General features: G+C 41.6%; 1 protein-coding gene and 1 long non-coding RNA gene across 4 annotated transcripts in view; one reads left to right on the top strand and one right to left on the bottom strand.

The window, feature by feature from the left end:
* The window catches only part of LOC110491672, a 29539-nt gene extending 27169 nt beyond the window's left edge, over positions 1-2370 (top strand). For both annotated transcript variants that reach the window (XR_005036481.1, XR_002468860.2), the window contains one exon: positions 1226-2370. This is a non-coding gene — a long non-coding RNA (uncharacterized LOC110491672). The remainder of the gene's footprint in view (positions 1-1225) is intronic.
* LOC110491671 (rho-related GTP-binding protein RhoN) overlaps positions 1-23018 on the bottom strand; it is a 57916-nt gene that overhangs the window by 22585 nt on the left and 12313 nt on the right. The gene's annotated exons all lie outside the window — the stretch shown is intronic.

The following is a 23018-nucleotide window of genomic DNA, read 5'->3' as shown; positions in this document are numbered from 1 at the left end:
TTTTTTCCTGAAGAATTAATGTGACGGGAGAAATGATTCCCCTTGGGGCGGCAGGGTAGTCTAGTGGTTAGTGTGTTGGACTAGTAACCGGAAGGTTGCAAGTTCAAATCCCCGAGCTGACTAGGTACAAATCTGTCGTTCTGCCCCTGAACAGGCCCACTGTTCCTAGGCCGTCATTGAAAATAAGAAATTGTTCTTAACTGACTTGCCAAGTTAAATAAAGGTAAAAAAATATAGATATAAATTTTAAAAAATCCCAATCTCGCCTCGATTTGTATGTTATTGGCACTCATCTTTACGAAGACCAGGTCTATTTTTGTGTGGTTTCATTTAAATCGAAGCCCTTTAGGTAGATGTACATGTTAACGCAAACATTTGAATTTCATACACGTCAATGTAATAAAAATAAAAAAAGCATATGTTGTCACGATTATGTGTTATGACCCTCTGCCTAATCCCTACTTGCTTGCTGCCCGTATTTTTTTTCTTCATGTCTTCCTGTATACTTTTTTTTGGGGGGGGGGGGGGGGGGGGGATAACATTCTTCTTCACCTAGAGTGATTATTCCTAATCGGATTACTACCACCCTCCGGGCTCCAGCGTTCTAGACACCCTTTCCTTTGCTCCGGCTATTAAAGAAGATAATGCAAAAAGGAGATGTGGGCTCAGAACCTGGCCAACAAAGAGATACTGCTTTGAGACACGAGCGTTAATTCACACATTGCACAGACGCGATTAACATACTGTAATAGGTTTCGCTCACTGGCTACACACACCCTCAAGGATCCACACACACACAGGATACAATGGTTAATACACACACAGTCACACAGGACACGTACACACAGCAGGACGCACTCTCTCACACACCCTGCAGGGCTCGTTCTATTGCAGGACACAGGCACACATTCACACGCATACTCACACACCGAGTATGCCACACTCACACAAAGCAGGCAATACTTTCTCACACACCCTGTGGGGCACGTACTAGCACAGGAGGCACACGTGTACACTCCCTGACCCCGGTCCAGAGTTAATTCCGATTCTCAGTCCTCTTTCTCCCCCCCATTTAATATGTAAAGTGTCATGTCTGATATCTTGTTCCCTCTCCTGTTTCATATTTTCCATTTGTAGTCTGCATGATTAAAATGTGAAAATCCCATTGAGGTGTTGGTAATATAACTCTTTGAAGGTCCTTTTTTACAATTGATTTATATTCCAGGCACACGGGACTACATGGCGATGGCATGGAGGGAGTGGGGATGAAATGGTCAGTGGATCTAGTATTCACACAACATTAACTATGGACACACATAATACGACCATCATCAGAACCCTGACATTTTAATTGAGTGGTGATTATTATACTTCCTTGGAAAAATATCAGCATAACTTACATTTTACTAGAGCAAATACCAGTTATATATTTGTTTTGTATATTGTGAGATATGCTGTGATATATGCTGTTGTAAGAGTAGTTATTTTTCATGTAATTACAAAGCAGGTAGGCAAATAGAGAGAATAAACCATAAAGTTTTAAACAAAAAAGCGAATTAAATTTCAGAGAAAGTTAAACGCCTAAAACAAAGTGCCGACAATTTCCCAATTTGAGTTTTTAAGCACTCCAGTTACTAATCACGTCTCTGGTTGTTTACTTGAGAAATGCTGAGTGTTTAGTTCTTAGAACATTATTGGAACGTTCTTAATGACCCCTGGGCACAGGGGGAGGGCACTGCCAACGAGCACAACTTTCTCTTGGCATAAGCAATGCCCCTGCAGAATCTCCTCTGATTAACGACAGAGGGCAAAGACTGGCATCTGGGCATCTCCCATGGCACCAGTCCACCCTCTCTTGTTGTGCGTATGCTACTTCAATGTGGCCATGCACAATAAGCATTATACAGTGTATATGCCCTGTGTAAGCTAAATTAGCACCAAGGTTTGTAAATGTTGATGTTTTTGTGCTAATATGATGTTGTAGAATGAACAGATCCTTTTACTTATTTTAAAAACAGCAACCTATGATGTGTAACCTTAAGTTACACCAATGGAATTGTGAACCACAAACTCAACATGATGTTATAGAAGACATTTTTATTTGGAAACCAAATGTCATACGTGAAGTTGTTTTAATCATACATCGATTATTTTATCAATTAAATAATGTTGCCTGTTGTATTTACAACACAACGGTACAACATTAAATCAAAATAGTAATATACATGTTATACAATATCCATGCACAACAAAACCTAAGGAGAATGAAAAGATTTGGCATGGGTCCTCAGATCCTCAAAAGGTTTTACAGCTGCACCATCAAGAGCATCCTAACGGGTTGTATCACTGCCTGGTATGGCAACTGCTCGGCCTCCGACCGCAAGGCACTACAGAGGGTAGTGCATACGGCGCAGTACATCACCGGGGCCAAGCCTCATCCAGGACCTCTATACCAGGCGGTGTCAGAGGAAGGCCCTAAAAATTGTCAAAGACTCCAGCCACCCTAGTCATAGACTGTTCTCTCTGCTACCGCACGGCAAGCGTTACTGGAGAGCAAAGTCTAGGTCCAGGAGGCTTCTAAACAGCTTCTACCCCCATGCTTTAAGACTCCTGAAGAGCTAATCAAATGGCTACCCAGACTATTCCCCCCCCTCTCCCCCCAACACGTTGCTGCTACTCTGTTATTATCTATGCATAGCCACTTTAATAACCCTGCCTGCATGTACATAATTACCTCGACACCGGTGCCCCCACACATTGACTGCTTTGTTTTTCTTATCTCTTACTTTTTTGTTGGTGTATTTTCTTAAAACTGCATTGTTGGTTAAGGGCTTGTAAGTAAGGTCTACACCTGTATGGTCTACACCTGTTGTATTCGGCGCATGTGACCAATAAAATTGGATTTGATTTTGATATGGTCATTAGCTAGCTAACTAGCTAGAAACAAACCAAATCATTGTTTAGAAAGCTGCTTATGGTATGCCTGGTTTGCTAGATTGACACATACTACATTTATTTTTAAAAGGATGTGTTTATTGGTATTAAAATACACCACTTGTGCTATTTTGGACCACCAGGCTGTCATTTTTGTGTTTATACTTTCCTTTATAACGACAACGACAAGTTTGTGTTCGGACGACAATAGAATGATGTCACCGCGACAACTGTCTAGAGACAATGTCGATGGGCGTAGTATAAACCAGCCTAAAGTCTTGAAATCTTTGGTTGTTTAGTACACTGCCGTACCCATTCTGTTTAGCACATGGCCTCATGTGAATTTTTAAAGAGAAGGGTGGGGCTAAGGCTTAAGAGGCTGTGAAACAAAGAAGAGCTCTCCAGTAGGTGTACCAAAAGGTCTATTTTCTCAAAAGTGGGGTTACAAGCTTATTTTCAAAGCAGAATTACTTTCAAAGCTGAATTACTTTACCATTATTCCTCAACTGTAGCGTATGATTTACCATTTTCTAGCTCCGAGCCTCTATTTTTATCCAATGTAAAAATAAACAAAGTTTGCTACTTAAGATCGAGCCGGCTGGTGACATATACCAACAAAAAACATTCAATACAAGATACAAGAATACAATATATTTTTTATTACTATTCTAAAGTATTGGACTTCGATTACAAAATAGAAAAAGGGGGTCTTCAAAGGTGGCAGTCTCCATGTGATCTCATTTGGAGATTCAATATCTGCTGCTTTTATTCAATGTCACTTGGTTTAAGAAGTAGTCCTCGGTCTTAATCGATACAAACTTCAGTGAGCCCGGAATGTGTGTAGCAGGGCTTCTCGGTTGCCTCGTAGTTGGATGCCTCAGCATTGTCGGATACAACTTCGGCTAGCTTGGTGTCGAATGGGTTTAATGCCACTTGGATGGTAGGCTCAGAGTCAGGCACAAGAAAGTTCTCTGGGATGCTAGACAGAGGCGGCTCACACTCTCTCAGGCTGACGGCACTCTTTCCGGGTCTCTTTTCCGATTCAGATTTGTCCTCGGTGGAGATTGACTCCTTTGACTTGTGCAACTCTTTTGCCGAATCGTCAGAAATGTGGGCACACTGTGGTGTGGATGATGCCTGTTTCAAACCAAAGCGTGAAGATATGCTCTCCCGAACTCTGGACACCAGTGTCTGTGGTTCATCGGTGGCTGGTTGTCTTTTCTTCAGCCTGGCAGCGGCCATAGCATCAGATCTCCTTCTAGCCTCCTTGGAGATTCTCACAGCATCATAGAGTACCACTATTACGATGAAGCCATAGAAAAAGAGCCCCAAAATCAGGTTCACCTTCACAAGTGGCTCGGAGTAAGAAGGGTCGGTCAATATGTTGACTCTGGGTTTGATCTTCAGGGTGCTCTTCTGAGCTTTTGAAGCTGGAGCCTGATCATTTTCTTTGAAGACGTCATCGTCACCATGTAATGCTGTTTGCTTGTAAGCCAGTAGATAAGGAATAGGTTTCTCTACAATCTTCTGGGGGACTTTAGCTTTACCTTGGAAAGTATCATCTTTCATCCTCTGAGGTTGTTCCAGCATCTGGTCCACTTGCACAATTTTGGTCAGTTTTGCAGCATTGGGGATGTCCTGAACAGGGTGGTCCTTCACTGGCATCAAAGGCTTGTGCTCTGGAACATAAATCAGGGGCTCTGAGGGGTCCTCAGAGGACTGGCCCACATTACCTGGAGAAGAATCGTCTTTCACCCGTAAACTCTCAAGTTGTTCCAGCAATGTCTTAAAATGTGTCTCTTTGGTAGCGTCAGGGTTGTTCAGAACAGGGTGGTCCTTCACTGGCATCAAAGTCGTCTGGTCCGAAGACGAAGAAGACAACACATTTGTAGCAGCAGGCGATAGGAGATAGAAAATAACAGCCAAAAATAACATCTTCATGTTGCACAGCCCACCTTTCTGGGCGAGCTGTGCCATTTTGATGAAAGAAATCGTCTTTCAAAAGTAGGCAGTACAAATTACAAGTCAAACTACTAACTGGTCAGCTGAGCTTTGTAAAAGTGATTTGGGTTTACTGTTCACTGTCAAAGATACATAAGATATGGACCCAGCATGAGGTAATAGAAGAGTCGATTATGACATCACGAGTTCCAGAATGTTGACAGTGGACAATCTACAACTCTGTAACCTGCTCTTCATTTTATTCATTCATTCAGATAATTCATGAATCTCTTTGGAGACATTTGGCAATTTGTTTGACGTGCAGTCCCTGTCCCTTAACGGCTTTCTCCGACAACTTTGGCAAATGCCCCTATGACCTACAGCTCCTCGTATACTACCAGATCATGATATCTACGCTGGTGCTTGCGATGACCCAGCTAATTATGAGCTTTCTGACCAGGGGAGTGAGACACTTTTGGGCCTTCCTCATGGCCCGCACCGCCCCCCTTAGAAACCAAATGTTTAAAAACAAGCTCTGATACTTTGGTCACTAAGAAAGTATTTTTTAAACCTCTCGCTCTAGCTGGATGCATCAATGTCTGGTTCATACATGCATAATCTGAGAGAAGAATTACTGTTTTACCTCAATTAGCCACGAAATCCCTAGTTTGAAAGCGACTGTTTTCTTGAAGCTGTGCCACGCCATTTTCCTTACATTTACCTCCACATTTACTTCCATGTGGGCCAGCTCCCTAGCATTTAGAATTCTAGCCAATGAGCTTCAGCCCCTCACATTTGAGTAACAGCTAGCAAGAGGCCTGCCCAACATTATCCAATGAGGTTGCAGGGCTAACAGCTCAGAGGACACAGCAGAGAGAGCGAGCGAGAGAGAGAAATTACTCGGTGCACATACAGTGCCTTCAGAAAGTATTCACACCCCTTGACTTTTGCCACATTTTGTTGTGTTACAGCCTGAATTTAAAATGGATTAAATTGAGATTGTGTCACTGACCTATACACAATAATGTCAAAAGTGAAATTCAGTTTTTTGACATTTTTACAAATGAATTTCAAATGAAATGTCTTCAGTCAATAAGTATTCCATGCCTTTGCTATGGCAAGCCTAAATAAGTTCAGGAGTAAAGTTTGCTTAACAAGCCATATAATAAGTTCATTGGACTCTGTTTGCAATAATAATGTTTAACATGATTTTTTAATTACTACCTCATCTCTGTACCCCACACATACAATTATCTGTAAGGTCCCTCAGTCAAGCATTGAATTTCAAACACAGATTCAACCACAAAGACCAGGGAGGTTTTCCAATGCCTCACAAAGAAGGACACCTATTGGTAGATAGGTAAAAATAGAAAAAGCAGACATTGAATATCCCTTTGAGCATGGTGACGTTATTAATGACACTTTAGATGGTGTATCAATACACCGTCACTACAAAATACAGGCGTCCTTCCTAACTCAGTTACTGAAGAACAGTGGTGGAAAAAGTACTGAAAAGTCATACTTGAGTAAAAGCAAAGATACCTTAATAGAAAATGACTCAAGTAAAACTGAAAGTCACCCAGTAAAATACTACATGAGCAAAAGTCTAAAAGTATTTGGTTTTAAATGTACTTAAGTATCAAAAGTAAATGGAATTGCTCAAATGTACTTAGGTATCAAAAGTAAAAGTATTAATCATTTCAAATTCCTTATATTATGCAAACCAGACAGCACAATTCATTTTTTTATTCACGGATTGCCAGGAGCACACTACAACACTCTGACATTAATTTACAAAAAAAACATTTGTGTTTAGTGAGTCCGCTCGATCTGAGGAAGTAGGGATGACCAGGGATGTTCTCTTGATAAGTGCGTGAATTGGACCATTTTCCTGATAAACTTTCGTTATTGACCAAATACTTATTTTCCACCATAATTTGCAAATAAATTCATTAAAAATCCTACAATGTGATTTTCTGGATTTCTTTTCTCATTTTGTCTGTCATAGTTGAAGTGTACCTATGATGAAAATTACAGGCGTCTCTCATCTTTTTAAGTGGGAGAACTTGCACAATTGGTGGCTGACTAAATACTTTTTTGCCCCACTGTATGTTTAAGCTTAAACTCTATTGCACCAGTTAAGTTCGCTACTGGCGCAGTAGGGAGAAATGAAAACCCCACAACTGAATAATTTAGGAAAAGAATGTCGGCTTGTGTATTTGGTAAATAAAAGTACTTACAAAAACAATGAATCACCTTGAGGAAATATCGATCTGTGAAATGTGTACAATGAGCTCAATATGAATGAAATGCATCAATAGTACAATAGACTTAGATATCGGCCATATATCCTGTCTATAGTTTACTAGGGTGCACCCAACTCTATCTTAATCTGAGGGCCTCTCAGATTTCAATGGTCAAAGTTCAATAGCAATAGAATAAACATGAATCCACAGAAAAACACAACACAATTCACAAATACTGACTTATAAACCACTATGACATTGGTCAAATTAAACAAAACAAAAAATATATATATGACAAGACTTCAAAATGGTTGTGTAGCAATGATCAACAATCAATTTGACAGAGCTTGAAGAATATTTTTATAATAATGGGGAAACATCGTACAATCGAGGTGTACAAAACTCTTGAGAGGCTAACCCAGAAAGACTCACAGCTGTAATTGCTGCCAAAGGGGATTATAACATGTATTGACTCAGGGGTGTGAATACTTATGTAAGTGAGATATTTCTGTATTTTATTTTCAATAAATGTGTTAAAATGTCTAAAAATATGTTTTCACATTGTCATTATGGGGTATTTTGTGTAGATGGGTGAGAACAAAATACACTGCTCAAAAAAATAAAGGGAACACTTAAACAACACAATGTAACTCCAAGTCAATCACACTTCTGTGAAATCAAACTGTCCACTTAGGAAGCAACACTGATTGACGATAAATTTCACATGCTGTTGTGCAAATGGAATAGACAACAGGTGGAAATTATAGGCAATTAGCAAGACACCCCAATAAAGGAGTGGTTCTGCAGGTGGGGACCACAGACCACTTCTCAGTTCCTATGCTTCCTAGCTGATGTTTTGGTCACTTATGAATGCTGTCGGTGCTTTCACTCTAGTGGTAGCATGAGACGGAGTCTACAACCCACACAAGTGGCTCAGGTAGTGCAGCTCATCCAGGATGGCACATCAATGCGAGATGTGGCAAGAAGGTTTGCTGTGTGTGTCAGCGTAGTGTCCAGAGCATGGAGGCGCTACCAGGAGACAGGCCAGTACATCACGAGACGTGGAGGAGGCCGTAGGAGGGCAACAACCCAGCAGCAGGACCGCTACCTCTGCCTTTGTGCAAGGAGGAGCACTGCCAGAGCCCTGCAAAATGACCTCCAGCTGGCCACAAATGTGCATGTGTCTGCTCAAACGGTCAGAAACAGACTCCATGAGGGTGGTATGAGGGCCCGATGTCCACAGGTGGGGGTTGTGCTTACAGCCCAGCACCGTGCAGGACGTTTGGCATTTGCCAGAGAACACCAAGATTGGCAAATTCGCCACTGGCGCCCTGTGCTCTTCACAGATGAAAGCAGGTTCACACGGAGCACGTGACAGAGTCTGGAGATGCCGTGGAGAACGTTCTGCTGCCTGCAACATCCTCCAGCATGACCGGTTTGGCAGTGGGTCAGTCATGGTGTGGGGTGGCATTTCTTTGGGGGGCCGCACAGCCCTCCATGTGCTCGCCAGAGGTAGCCTGACTGCCATTAGGTACCGAGATGAGATCCTCAGACCCCTTGTGAGACCATATGCTGGTGCGGTTGGCCCTGGGTTCCTCCTAATTCAAGAGACAATGCTAGACCTCATGTGGCTGGAGTGTGTCAGCAGTTCTTGCAAGAGGAAGGCATTGATGCTATGGACTGGACCGCCCGTTCCCCAGACCTGAATCCAATTGAGCACATCTGGGACATCATGTCTCGCTCCATCCACCAACGCCACGTTGCACCACAGACTGTCCAGGAGTTGGCGGATGCTTTAGTCCAGGTCTGGGAGGAGATCCCTCAGGAGACCATCCGCTACCTCATCAGGAGCATGCCCAGGGGTTGTAGGGAGGTCATACAGGCACGTGGAGGCCACACACACTACTGAGCCTCATTTTGACTTGTATTAAGGACATTACATCAAAGTTGGATCAGCCTGTAGTGTGGTTTTCCACTTTAATTTTGAGTGTGACTACAAATCCAGACCTCCATGGGTTGATAAATTTGATTTCCATTGATAATTTTTGTGTGATTTTGTTGTCAGCACATTCAAGTATGTAAAGAAAAAAGTATTTAATATGAATATTTCATTCATTCAGATCTAGGATGTGTTATTTTAGTGTTCCCTTTATTTTTTTGAGCAGTGTATATTTAATCCATTTTGAATTCAGGCTGTAACACAACAAAATGTGAATTAAGTCAAGTGGTATGAATACATTCTGAAGGCACTGTATCTGCACATATCTGACGTAGCAAAATATTTTCAGGGACACTTTTGGCTTGTGAGTGCTACTTTCAGAACTACTGGCAAAAAACAGTAGGCAAAAGTACAGAAGAATCATTTGTTAAACCATTTTTTTTTCTCTGAAAAATCTGTTTGATCAATTAAATAATGTTTCTTATTCATTTACAACACAACAGTACAACACAAAATCAAAATACCCAAAAATGACTTTAAACATACGTTTTAAATGCAATATATTTTTATTACTATTCTAAAGAAATTCACTTCAATTACAAACAGAAAAAATAAGTCTTCATAGGTGGCAGTCTCCATGTGATCTCATTTGGAGATTCAATATCTGCTGCTTTTATTCAATGTCACTTGGTTTAAGAAGTAGTCCTCGGTCTTAATCGATACAAACTTCAGTGAGCCCGGAATGTGTGTAGCAGGGCTTCTCGGTTGCCTCGTAGTTGGATGCCTCAGCATTGTCGGATACAACTTCGGCTAGCTTGGTGTCGAATGGGTTTAATGCCACTTGGATGGTAGGCTCAGAGTCAGGCACAAGAAAGTTCTCTGGGATGCTAGACAGAGGCGGCTCACACTCTCTCAGGCTGACGGCACTCTTTCCGGGTCTCTTTTCCGATTCAGATTTGTCCTCGGTGGAGATTGACTCCTTTGACTTGTGCAACTCTTTTGCCGAATCGTCAGAAATGTGGGCACACTGTGGTGTGGATGATGCCTGTTTCAAACCAAAGCGTGAAGATATGCTCTCCCGAACTCTGGACACCAGTGTCTGTGGTTCATCGGTGGCTGGTTGTCTTTTCTTCAGCCTGGCAGCGGCCATAGCATCAGATCTCCTTCTAGCCTCCTTGGAGATTCTCACAGCATCATAGAGTACCACTATTACGATGAAGCCATAGAAAAAGAGCCCCAAAATCAGGTTCACCTTCACAAGTGGCTCGGAGTAAGAAGGGTCGGTCAATATGTTGACTCTGGGTTTGATCTTCAGGGTGCTCTTCTGAGCTTTTGAAGCTGGAGCCTGATCATTTTCTTTGAAGACGTCATCGTCACCATGTAATGCTGTTTGCTTGTAAGCCAGTAGATAAGGAATAGGTTTCTCTACAATCTTCTGGGGGACTTTAGCTTTACCTTGGAAAGTATCATCTTTCATCCTCTGAGGTTGTTCCAGCATCTGGTCCACTTGCACAATTTTGGTCAGTTTTGCAGCATTGGGGATGTCCTGAACAGGGTGGTCCTTCACTGGCATCAAAGGCTTGTGCTCTGGAACATAAATCAGGGGCTCTGAGGGGTCCTCAGAGGACTGGCCCACATTACCTGGAGAAGAATCGTCTTTCACCCGTAAACTCTCAAGTTGTTCCAGCAATGTCTTAAAATGTGTCTCTTTGGTAGCGTCAGGGTTGTTCAGAACAGGGTGGTCCTTCACTGGCATCAAAGTCGTCTGGTCCGAAGACGAAGAAGACAACACATTTGTAGCAGCAGGCGATAGGAGACAGAAAATAACAGCCAAAAATAACATCTTCATGTTGCACAGCCCACCTTTCTGGGCGAGCTGTGCCATTTTGATGAAAGAAATCGTCTTTCAAAAGTAGGCAGTACAAATTACAAGTCAAACTACTAACTGGTCAGCTGAGCTTTGTAAAAGTGATTTGGGTTTACTGTTCACTGTCAAAGATACATAAGATATGGACCCAGCATGAGGTAATAGAAGAGTCGATTATGACATCACGAGTTCCAGAATGTTGACAGTGGACAATCTACAACTCTGTAACCTGCTCTTCATTTTATTCATTCATTCAGATAATTCATGAATCTCTTTGGAGACATTTGGCAATTTGTTTGACGTGCAGTCCCTGTCCCTTAACGGCTTTCTCCGACAACTTTGGCAAATGCCCCTATGACCTACAGCTCCTCGTATACTACCAGATCATGATATCTACGCTGGTGCTTGCGATGACCCAGCTAATTATGAGCTTTCTGACCAGGGGAGTGAGACACTTTTGGGCCTTCCTCATGGCCCGCACCGCCCCCCTTAGAAACCAAATGTTTAAAAACAAGCTCTGATACTTTGGTCACTAAGAAAGTATTTTTTAAACCTCTCGCTCTAGCTGGATGCATCAATGTCTGGTTCATACATGCATAATCTGAGAGAAGAATTACTGTTTTACCTCAATTAGCCACGAAATCCCTAGTTTGAAAGCGACTGTTTTCTTGAAGCTGTGCCACGCCATTTTCCTTACATTTACCTCCACATTTACTTCCATGTGGGCCAGCTCCCTAGCATTTAGAATTCTAGCCAATGAGCTTCAGCCCCTCACATTTGAGTAACAGCTAGCAAGAGGCCTGCCCAACATTATCCAATGAGGTTGCAGGGCTAACAGCTCAGAGGACACAGCAGAGAGAGCGAGCGAGAGAGAGAAATTACTCGGTGCACATACAGTGCCTTCAGAAAGTATTCACACCCCTTGACTTTTGCCACATTTTGTTGTGTTACAGCCTGAATTTAAAATGGATTAAATTGAGATTGTGTCACTGACCTATACACAATAATGTCAAAAGTGAAATTCAGTTTTTTGACATTTTTACAAATGAATTTCAAATGAAATGTCTTCAGTCAATAAGTATTCCATGCCTTTGCTATGGCAAGCCTAAATAAGTTCAGGAGTAAAGTTTGCTTAACAAGCCATATAATAAGTTCATTGGACTCTGTTTGCAATAATAATGTTTAACATGATTTTTTAATTACTACCTCATCTCTGTACCCCACACATACAATTATCTGTAAGGTCCCTCAGTCAAGCATTGAATTTCAAACACAGATTCAACCACAAAGACCAGGGAGGTTTTCCAATGCCTCACAAAGAAGGACACCTATTGGTAGATAGGTAAAAATAGAAAAAGCAGACATTGAATATCCCTTTGAGCATGGTGACGTTATTAATGACACTTTAGATGGTGTATCAATACACCGTCACTACAAAATACAGGCGTCCTTCCTAACTCAGTTACTGAAGAACAGTGGTGGAAAAAGTACTGAAAAGTCATACTTGAGTAAAAGCAAAGATACCTTAATAGAAAATGACTCAAGTAAAACTGAAAGTCACCCAGTAAAATACTACATGAGCAAAAGTCTAAAAGTATTTGGTTTTAAATGTACTTAAGTATCAAAAGTAAATGGAATTGCTCAAATGTACTTAGGTATCAAAAGTAAAAGTATTAATCATTTCAAATTCCTTATATTATGCAAACCAGACAGCACAATTCATTTTTTTATTCACGGATTGCCAGGAGCACACTACAACACTCTGACATTAATTTACAAAAAAAACATTTGTGTTTAGTGAGTCCGCTCGATCTGAGGAAGTAGGGATGACCAGGGATGTTCTCTTGATAAGTGCGTGAATTGGACCATTTTCCTGATAAACTTTCGTTATTGACCAAATACTTATTTTCCACCATAATTTGCAAATAAATTCATTAAAAATCCTACAATGTGATTTTCTGGATTTCTTTTCTCATTTTGTCTGTCATAGTTGAAGTGTACCTATGATGAAAATTACAGGCGTCTCTCATCTTTTTAAGTGGGAGAACTTGCACAATTGGTGGCTGACTAAATACTTTTTTGCCCCACTGTATGTTTAAGCTTAAACTCTATTGCACCAGTTAAGTTCGCTACTGGCGCAGTAGGGAGAAATGAAAACCCCACAACTGAATAATTTAGGAAAAGAATGTCGGCTTGTGTATTTGGTAAATAAAAGTACTTACAAAAACAATGAATCACCTTGAGGAAATATCGATCTGTGAAATGTGTACAATGAGCTCAATATGAATGAAATGCATCAATAGTACAATAGACTTAGATATCGGCCATATATCCTGTCTATAGTTTACTAGGGTGCACCCAACTCTATCTTAATCTGAGGGCCTCTCAGATTTCAATGGTCAAAGTTCAATAGCAATAGAATAAACATGAATCCACAGAAAAACACAACACAATTCACAAATACTGACTTATAAACCACTATGACATTGGTCAAATTAAACAAAACAAAAAATATATATATGACAAGACTTCAAAATGGTTGTGTAGCAATGATCAACAATCAATTTGACAGAGCTTGAAGAATATTTTTATAATAATGGGGAAACATCGTACAATCGAGGTGTACAAAACTCTTGAGAGGCTAACCCAGAAAGACTCACAGCTGTAATTGCTGCCAAAGGGGATTATAACATGTATTGACTCAGGGGTGTGAATACTTATGTAAGTGAGATATTTCTGTATTTTATTTTCAATAAATGTGTTAAAATGTCTAAAAATATGTTTTCACATTGTCATTATGGGGTATTTTGTGTAGATGGGTGAGAACAAAATACACTGCTCAAAAAAATAAAGGGAACACTTAAACAACACAATGTAACTCCAAGTCAATCACACTTCTGTGAAATCAAACTGTCCACTTAGGAAGCAACACTGATTGACGATAAATTTCACATGCTGTTGTGCAAATGGAATAGACAACAGGTGGAAATTATAGGCAATTAGCAAGACACCCCAATAAAGGAGTGGTTCTGCAGGTGGGGACCACAGACCACTTCTCAGTTCCTATGCTTCCTAGCTGATGTTTTGGTCACTTATGAATGCTGTCGGTGCTTTCACTCTAGTGGTAGCATGAGACTGAGTCTACAACCCACACAAGTGGCTCAGGTAGTGCAGCTCATCCAGGATGGCACATCAATGCGAGATGTGGCAAGAAGGTTTGCTGTGTGTGTCAGCGTAGTGTCCAGAGCATGGAGGCGCTACCAGGAGACAGGCCAGTACATCACGAGACGTGGAGGAGGCCGTAGGAGGGCAACAACCCAGCAGCAGGACCGCTACCTCTGCCTTTGTGCAAGGAGGAGCACTGCCAGAGCCCTGCAAAATGACCTCCAGCTGGCCACAAATGTGCATGTGTCTGCTCAAACGGTCAGAAACAGACTCCATGAGGGTGGTATGAGGGCCCGATGTCCACAGGTGGGGGTTGTGCTTACAGCCCAGCACCGTGCAGGACGTTTGGCATTTGCCAGAGAACACCAAGATTGGCAAATTCGCCACTGGCGCCCTGTGCTCTTCACAGATGAAAGCAGGTTCACACGGAGCACGTGACAGAGTCTGGAGATGCCGTGGAGAACGTTCTGCTGCCTGCAACATCCTCCAGCATGACCGGTTTGGCAGTGGGTCAGTCATGGTGTGGGGTGGCATTTCTTTGGGGGGCCGCACAGCCCTCCATGTGCTCGCCAGAGGTAGCCTGACTGCCATTAGGTACCGAGATGAGATCCTCAGACCCCTTGTGAGACCATATGCTGGTGCGGTTGGCCCTGGGTTCCTCCTAATTCAAGAGACAATGCTAGACCTCATGTGGCTGGAGTGTGTCAGCAGTTCTTGCAAGAGGAAGGCATTGATGCTATGGACTGGACCGCCCGTTCCCCAGACCTGAATCCAATTGAGCACATCTGGGACATCATGTCTCGCTCCATCCACCAACGCCACGTTGCACCACAGACTGTCCAGGAGTTGGCGGATGCTTTAGTCCAGGTCTGGGAGGAGATCCCTCAGGAGACCATCCGCTACCTCATCAGGAGCATGCCCAGGGGTTGTAGGGAGGTCATACAGGCACGTGGAGGCCACACACACTACTGAGCCTCATTTTGACTTGTATTAAGGACATTACATCAAAGTTGGATCAGCCTGTAGTGTGGTTTTCCACTTTAATTTTGAGTGTGACTACAAATCCAGACCTCCATGGGTTGATAAATTTGATTTCCATTGATAATTTTTGTGTGATTTTGTTGTCAGCACATTCAAGTATGTAAAGAAAAAAGTATTTAATATGAATATTTCATTCATTCAGATCTAGGATGTGTTATTTTAGTGTTCCCTTTATTTTTTTGAGCAGTGTATATTTAATCCATTTTGAATTCAGGCTGTAACACAACAAAATGTGAATTAAGTCAAGTGGTATGAATACATTCTGAAGGCACTGTATCTGCACATATCTGACGTAGCAAAATATTTTCAGGGACACTTTTGGCTTGTGAGTGCTACTTTCAGAACTACTGGCAAAAAACAGTAGGCAAAAGTACAGAAGAATCATTTGTTAAACCATTTTTTTTTCTCTGAAAAATCTGTTTGATCAATTAAATAATGTTTCTTATTCATTTACAACACAACAGTACAACACAAAATCAAAATACCCAAAAATGACTTTAAACATACGTTTTAAATGCAATATATTTTTATTACTATTCTAAAGAAATTCACTTCAATTACAAACAGAAAAAATAAGTCTTCATAGGTGGCAGTCTCCATGTGATCTCATTTGGAGATTCAATATCTGCTGCTTTTATTCAATGTCACTTGGTTTAAGAAGTAGTCCTCGGTCTTAATCGATACAAACTTCAGTGAGCCCGGAATGTGTGTAGCAGGGCTTCTCGGTTGCCTCGTAGTTGGATGCCTCAGCATTGTCGGATACAACTTCGGCTAGCTTGGTGTCGAATGGGTTTAATGCCACTTGGATGGTAGGCTCAGAGTCAGGCACAAGAAAGTTCTCTGGGATGCTAGACAGAGGCGGCTCACACTCTCTCAGGCTGACGGCACTCTTTCCGGGTCTCTTTTCCGATTCAGATTTGTCCTCGGTGGAGATTGACTCCTTTGACTTGTGCAACTCTTTTGCCGAATCGTCAGAAATGTGGGCACACTGTGGTGTGGATGATGCCTGTTTCAAACCAAAGCGTGAAGATATGCTCTCCCGAACTCTGGACACCAGTGTCTGTGGTTCATCGGTGGCTGGTTGTCTTTTCTTCAGCCTGGCAGCGGCCATAGCATCAGATCTCCTTCTAGCCTCCTTGGAGATTCTCACAGCATCATAGAGTACCACTATTACGATGAAGCCATAGAAAAAGAGCCCCAAAATCAGGTTCACCTTCACAAGTGGCTCGGAGTAAGAAGGGTCGGTCAATATGTTGACTCTGGGTTTGATCTTCAGGGTGCTCTTCTGAGCTTTTGAAGCTGGAGCCTGATCATTTTCTTTGAAGACGTCATCGTCACCATGTAATGCTGTTTGCTTGTAAGCCAGTAGATAAGGAATAGGTTTCTCTACAATCTTCTGGGGGACTTTAGCTTTACCTTGGAAAGTATCATCTTTCATCCTCTGAGGTTGTTCCAGCATCTGGTCCACTTGCACCATTTTGGTCAGTTTTGCAGCATTGGGGATGTCCTGAACAGGGTGGTCCTTCACTGGCATCAAAGGCTTGTGCTCTGGAACATAAATCAGGGGCTCTGAGGGGTCCTTGGCATTTTTGGAGGAATATCCTTTAGTCGACTGGCCCACATTACCTGGAGAAGAATCGTCTTTCACCCGTAAACTCTCAAGTTGTTCCAGCAATGTCTTAAAATGTGTCTCTTTGGTAGCGTCAGGGTTGTTCAGAACAGGGTGGTCCTTCACTGGCATCAAAGTCGTCTGGTCCGAAGACGAAGAAGACAACACATTTGTAGCAGCAGGCGATAGGAGACAGAAAATAACAGCCAAAAATAACATCTTCATGTTGCACAGCCCACCTTTCTGGGCGAGCTGTGCCATTTTGATGAAAGAAATCGTCTTTCAAAAGTAGGCAGTACAAATTACAAGTCAAACTACTAACTGGTCAGCTGAGCTTTGTAAAAGTGATTTGGGTTTACTGTTCACTGTCAAAGATACATAAGATATGGACCCAGCATGAGGTAATAGAAGAGTCGATTATGACATCACGAGTTCCAGAATGTTGACAGTGGACAATCTACAACTCTGTAACCTGCTCTTCATTTTATTCATTCATTCAGATAATTCATGAATCTCTTTGGAGACATTTGGCAATTTGTTTGACGTGCAGTCCCTGTCCCTTAACGGCTTTCTCCGACAACTTTGGCAAATGCCCCTATGACCTACAGCTCCTCGTATACTACCAGATCATGATATCTACGCTGGTGCTTGCGATGACCCAGCTAATTATGAGCTTTCTGACCAGGGGAGTGAGACACTTTTGGGCCTTCCTCATGGCCCGCACCGCCCCCCTTAGAAACCAAATGTTTAAAAACAAGCTCTGATACTTTGGTCACTAAGAAAGTATTTTTTAAACCTCTCGCTCTAGTTGGATGCATCAATGTCTGGTTCATACATGCATAATCTGAGAGAAGAATTACTGTTTTACCTCAATTAGCCACGAAATCCCTAGTTTGAAAGCGACTGTTTTCTTGAAGCTGTGCCACGCCATTTTCCTTACATTTACCTCCACATTTACTTCCATGTGGGCCAGCTCCCTAGCATTTAGAATTCTAGCCAATGAGCTATAGCCCCTCACATTTGAGTAACAGCTAGCAAGAGGCCTGCCCAACATTATCCAATGAGGTTGCAGGGCCAACAGCTCAGAGGACACAGCAGAGAGAGCGAGCGAGAGAGAGAAATTACTCGGTGCACATGCAGTGCCTTCAGAAAGTATTCACACCCCTTGACTTTTGCCACATTTTGTTGTGTTACAGCCTGCATTTAAAATGGATTAAATTGAGATTGTGTCACTGACCTATACACAATAATGTCAAAAGTGAAATTCAGTTCTTTTGACATTTTTACAAATGAATTTCAAATGAAATGTCTTCAGTCAATAAGTATTCCATGCCTTTGCTATGGCAAGCCTAAATAAGTTCAGGAGTAAAGTTTGCTTAACAAGCCATATAATAAGTTGATTGGACTCTGTTTGCAATAATAATGTTTAACATGATTTTTTAATTACTACCTCATCTCTGTACTCATCTCTGTATTTCAAACACAGATTCAACCACAAAGACCAGGGAGGTTTTCCAATGCCTCGCGAAGGACACCTATTGGTAGATAGGTAAAAATAGAAAAAGCAGTCATTGAATATCCCTTTGAGCATGGTGACGTTATTAATGACACTTTAGATGGTGTATCAATACACCGTCACTACAAAATACAGGCGTCCTTCCTAACTCAGTTGCTGAAGAGCAGTGGTGGAAAAAGTACTGAAAAGTCATACTTGAGTAAAAGTAAAGATACCTTAATAGAAAATGACTCAAGTAAAACTGAAAGTCACCCAGTAAAATACTACATGAGCAAAAGTCTAAAAGTATTTGGTTTTAAATGTACTTAAGTATCAAAAGTAAATGGAATTGCTCAAATGTACTTAGGTATCAAAAGTAAAAGTATTAATCATTTCAAATTCCTTATATTATGCAAACCAGACAGCACAATTCATTTTTTTATTTACGGATAGCCAGGAGCACACTACAACACTCTGACATTAATTTACAAAAAAAACATTTGTGTTTAGTGAGTCCGCTCGATCAGAGGAAGTAGGGATGACCAGGGATGTTCTCTTGATAAGTGCGTGAATTGGACCATTTTCCTGACAAAATGTAAGAAGTACTTTTGGGTGTCAGGGAAAATGTATGGAGTAAAATGTACATTATTTTCTTTAGGAGTTTAGTGAAGTAAAAGTAAACGTTGTCATAAATATGAGTAGTAAAGTACAGATACCCACAAAAACGACTTAAGTAGTACTATAAAGCATTTTTATTGAACTACTTTACCCCACTGCTGGAGAGGAAGTAAACCGCTCAGGGATTTCACTATGAGGCCAATGGTGACTTTAAAACAGTTAGAGTTGAATGGCTGTGATGGAATATTGATCAACAACATTGTAGTTACTCCACAATACTAACCTAATTGACAGAGTGAAAATAAGGAAGACAGTACAGAATAAACAATATTCCAAAACATGCATCCTGTTTGCAACAAGGCACTAAACTAATACTGCAAAAAATGTGGCAAAGCAATGAACTTTTTGTCCTTAATACAAGCATTATATTTGGGACAAATCCAATACAGCATATTACTGAGTACCACGCTCCATATTTTCAAGCATAGTGGTGGTTGCATCATGTTATGGGTATGCTTGTAATGGTTAAGGACTGGGGAGTGTTTCAGGATAAAAAAGAAAGGGAATGGAGCTAAGCACAGGCAAAATCCTAGAGGAAAACCTGGTTCCGTTAGACACTGGGAGATTAAATTCACCTTTCAGCAGGACAATAACCTACAACACAAGGCCAAATCTATACTAGAGTTGCTTATGTAACAATTGCTAAACACTATGGGCTACTGTATGTTTAAGCTTAAATTCTATTGGACCAGTTAGGTTCGCTACTGGCGCAGTAGGGAGAAATGAAAACCCCACAACTGAATAATTTAGGAAAAGAATGTCAGCTTGTATTTTGTAAATAAAAATACTTACAAAAACAATGAATCACCTTGAGGAAATATTGATCTGTGAAATGTGTACAATGAGCTCAATATGAATGAAATACATCAAAAGACTTAGATATCAGCCATATACAGTGGGGCAAAAAAGTATTTAGTCAGCCACAAGTTGTGCAAGTTCTCCCACTTAAAAAGATGAGAGAGGCCTGTAATTGTCATCATAGGTACACTTCAACTATGACAGACAAAATGAGAGAAAAAAATCCAGAAAATCACATTGTAGGATTTTTTATGAATTGATTTGCAAATGATGGTGGAAAATAAGTATTTGGTCAATAACGAAAGTTTATCTCAATACTTTGTTATATACCCTTTGTTGACAATGACAGAGGTCAAACGTTTTCTGTAAGTCTTCACAAGGTTTTCACACACTGTTGCTGGTGTTTTGGCCCATTCCTCCATGCAGATCTCCTCTAGAGCAGTGATGTTTTGGGGCTGTTGCTGGGCAACACGGACTTTCAACTCCCTCCAAAGATGTTCTATGGGGTTGAGATCTGGAGACTGGCTAGGCCACTCCAGGACCTTGAAATGCTTCTTACGAAGCCACTCCTTCGTTGCCCGGGCGGTGTGTTTGGGATCTTTGTCATGCTGAAAGACCCAGCCATGTTTCATCTTCAATGCCCTTGCTGATGGAAGGAGGTTTTCACTCAAAATCTCACGATACATGGCCCCATTCATTCTTTCCTTTACACGGATCAGTCGTCCTGGTCCCTTTGCAGAAAAACAGCCCCAAAGCATTATGTTTCCAACCCCATGCTTCACAGTAGGTATGGTGTTCTTTGGATGCTACTCAGCATTCTTTGTCCTCCAAACACAACTTGTTGAGTTTTTACCAAAAAGTTATATTTTGGTTTCATCTGACCATATGACATTCTCCCGATCTTATTCTGGATCCTCCAAATGCTCTCTAGCAATCTTCAGACGGGCCTGGACATGTACTGGCTTAAGCAGGGGGACACGTCTGGCACTGCAGGATTTGAGTCCCTGGCGGTGTAGTGTGTTACTGATGGTAGGCTTTGTTACTTTGGTCCCAGCTCTCTGCAGGTCATTCACTAGGTCCCCCCGTGTGGTCCTGGGATTTTTGCTCACCGTTCTTGTGATCATTTTGACCCCACGGGGTGAGATCTTGCGTGGAGCCTCAGATCGAGGGAGATTATCAGTGGTCTTGTATGTCTTCCATTTCCTAATAATTGCTCCCACAGTTGATTTCTTCAAACCAAGCTGCTTACCTATTGCAGATTCAGTCTTCCCAGCCTGGTGCAGGTCTACAATTTTGTTTCTGGTGTCCTTTGACAGCTCTTTGGTCTTGGCCATAGTGGAGTTTGGAGTGTGACTGTTTGAGGTTGTGGACAGATTACTTTTATACTGATAACAAGTTCAAACAGGTGCCATTAATACAGGTAACGAGTGGAGGACAGAGGAGCCTCTTTAAGAAGAAGTTACAGGTCTGTGAGAGCCAGAAATCTTGCTTGTTTGTAGGTGACCAAATACTTATTTTCCACCATAATTTGCAAATGAATTCATTAAAATCCTACAATGTGATTTTCTGGATTTTTTTTTCTCATTTTGTCTGTCATAGTTGAAGTGTACCTATGATGAAAATTACAGGCGTCTCTCATCTTTTTAAGTGGGAGAACTTGCACAATTGGTGGCTGACTAAATACTTTTTTGCCCCACTGTATGTTTAAGCTTAAACTCTATTGCACCAGTTAAGTTCGCTACTGGCGCAGTAGGGAGAAATGAAAACCCCACAACTGAATAATTTAGGAAAAGAATGTCGGCTTGTGTTTTGTAAATAAAAGTACTTACAAAAACAATGAATCACCTTGAGGAAATATTGATCTGTGAAATGTGTACAATGAGCTCAATATGAATGAAATACATCAATAGTACAATAGACTTAGATATCGGCCATATATCCTGTCTATAGTTTACTAGGGTGCACCCAACTCTATCTTAATCTGAGGGCCTCTCAGATTTCAATGGTCAAAGTTCAATAGCAATAGAATAAACATGAATCCACAGAAAAACACAACACAATTCACAAATACTGACTTATAAACCACTATGACATTGGTCAAATTAAACAAAACAAAAAATATATATATGACAAGACTTCAAAATGGTTGTCTAGCAATGATCAACAATCAATTTGACAAAGCTTGAAGAATTTTTTTAAAATAATGGGGAAACATCGTACAATCGAGGTGTACAAAACTCTGAGAGGCTTACCCAGAAAGACTCACAGCTGTAATTGCTGCCAAAGGGGATTATAACATGTATTGACTTAGGGGTGTGAATACTTATGTAAGTGAGATATTTCTATATTTTATTTTCAATAAATGTGTCAACATTTCTAAAAATATGTTTTCACATTGTCATTATGGGGTATTTTGTGTAGATGGGTGAGAACAAAATACACTGCTCAAAAAAATAAAGGGAACACTTAAACAACACAATGTAACTCCAAGTCAATCACACTTCTGTGAAATCAAACTGTCCACTTAGGAAGCAACACTGATTGACAATAAATTTCACATGCTGTTGTGCAAATGGAATAGACAACAGGTGGAAATTATAGGCAATTAGCAAGACACCCCAATAAATGAGTGGTTCTGCAGGTGGGGACCACAGACCACTTCTCAGTTCCTATGCTTCCTGGCTGATGTTTTGGTCACTTTTGAATGCTGGCGGTGCTTTCACTCTAGTGGTAGCATGAGACGGAGTCTACAACCCACACAAGTGGCTCAGGTAGTGCAGCTCATCCAGGATGGCACATCAATGCGAGATGTGGCAAGAAGGTTTTCTGTGTGTGTCAGCGTAGTGTCCAGAGCATGGAGGCACTACCAGGAGACAGGCCAGTACATCACGAGGAGGAGGCCGTAGGAGGGCAACAACCCAGCAGCAGGACCGCTACCTCCGCCTTTGTGCAAGGAGGAGCACTGCCAGAGCCCTGCAAACTGACCTCCAGCAGGCCACAAATGTGCATGTGTCTGCTCAAACGGTCAGAAACAGACTCCATGAGGGTGGTATGAGGGCCCGACGTCCACAGGTGGGGGTTGTGCTTACAGCCCAGCACCGTGCAGGACGTTTGGCATTTGCCAGAGAACACCAAAATTGGCAAATTCGCCACTGGCGCCCTGTGCTCTTCACAGATGAAAGCAGGTTCACATGGAGCACGTGACAGAGTCTGGAGATGCCGTGGAGAACGTTCTGCTGCCTGCAACATCCTCCAGCATGACCGGTTTGGCAGTGGGTCAGTCATGGTGTGGGGTGGCATTTCTT

The sequence above is a fragment of the Oncorhynchus mykiss genome, chromosome 16 (genome assembly GCF_013265735.2).
Source record: "Oncorhynchus mykiss isolate Arlee chromosome 16, USDA_OmykA_1.1, whole genome shotgun sequence".
Classification (NCBI taxonomy): domain Eukaryota; kingdom Metazoa; phylum Chordata; class Actinopteri; order Salmoniformes; family Salmonidae; genus Oncorhynchus; species Oncorhynchus mykiss.
This window is presented reverse-complemented; position numbering and strand designations above follow the sequence as displayed.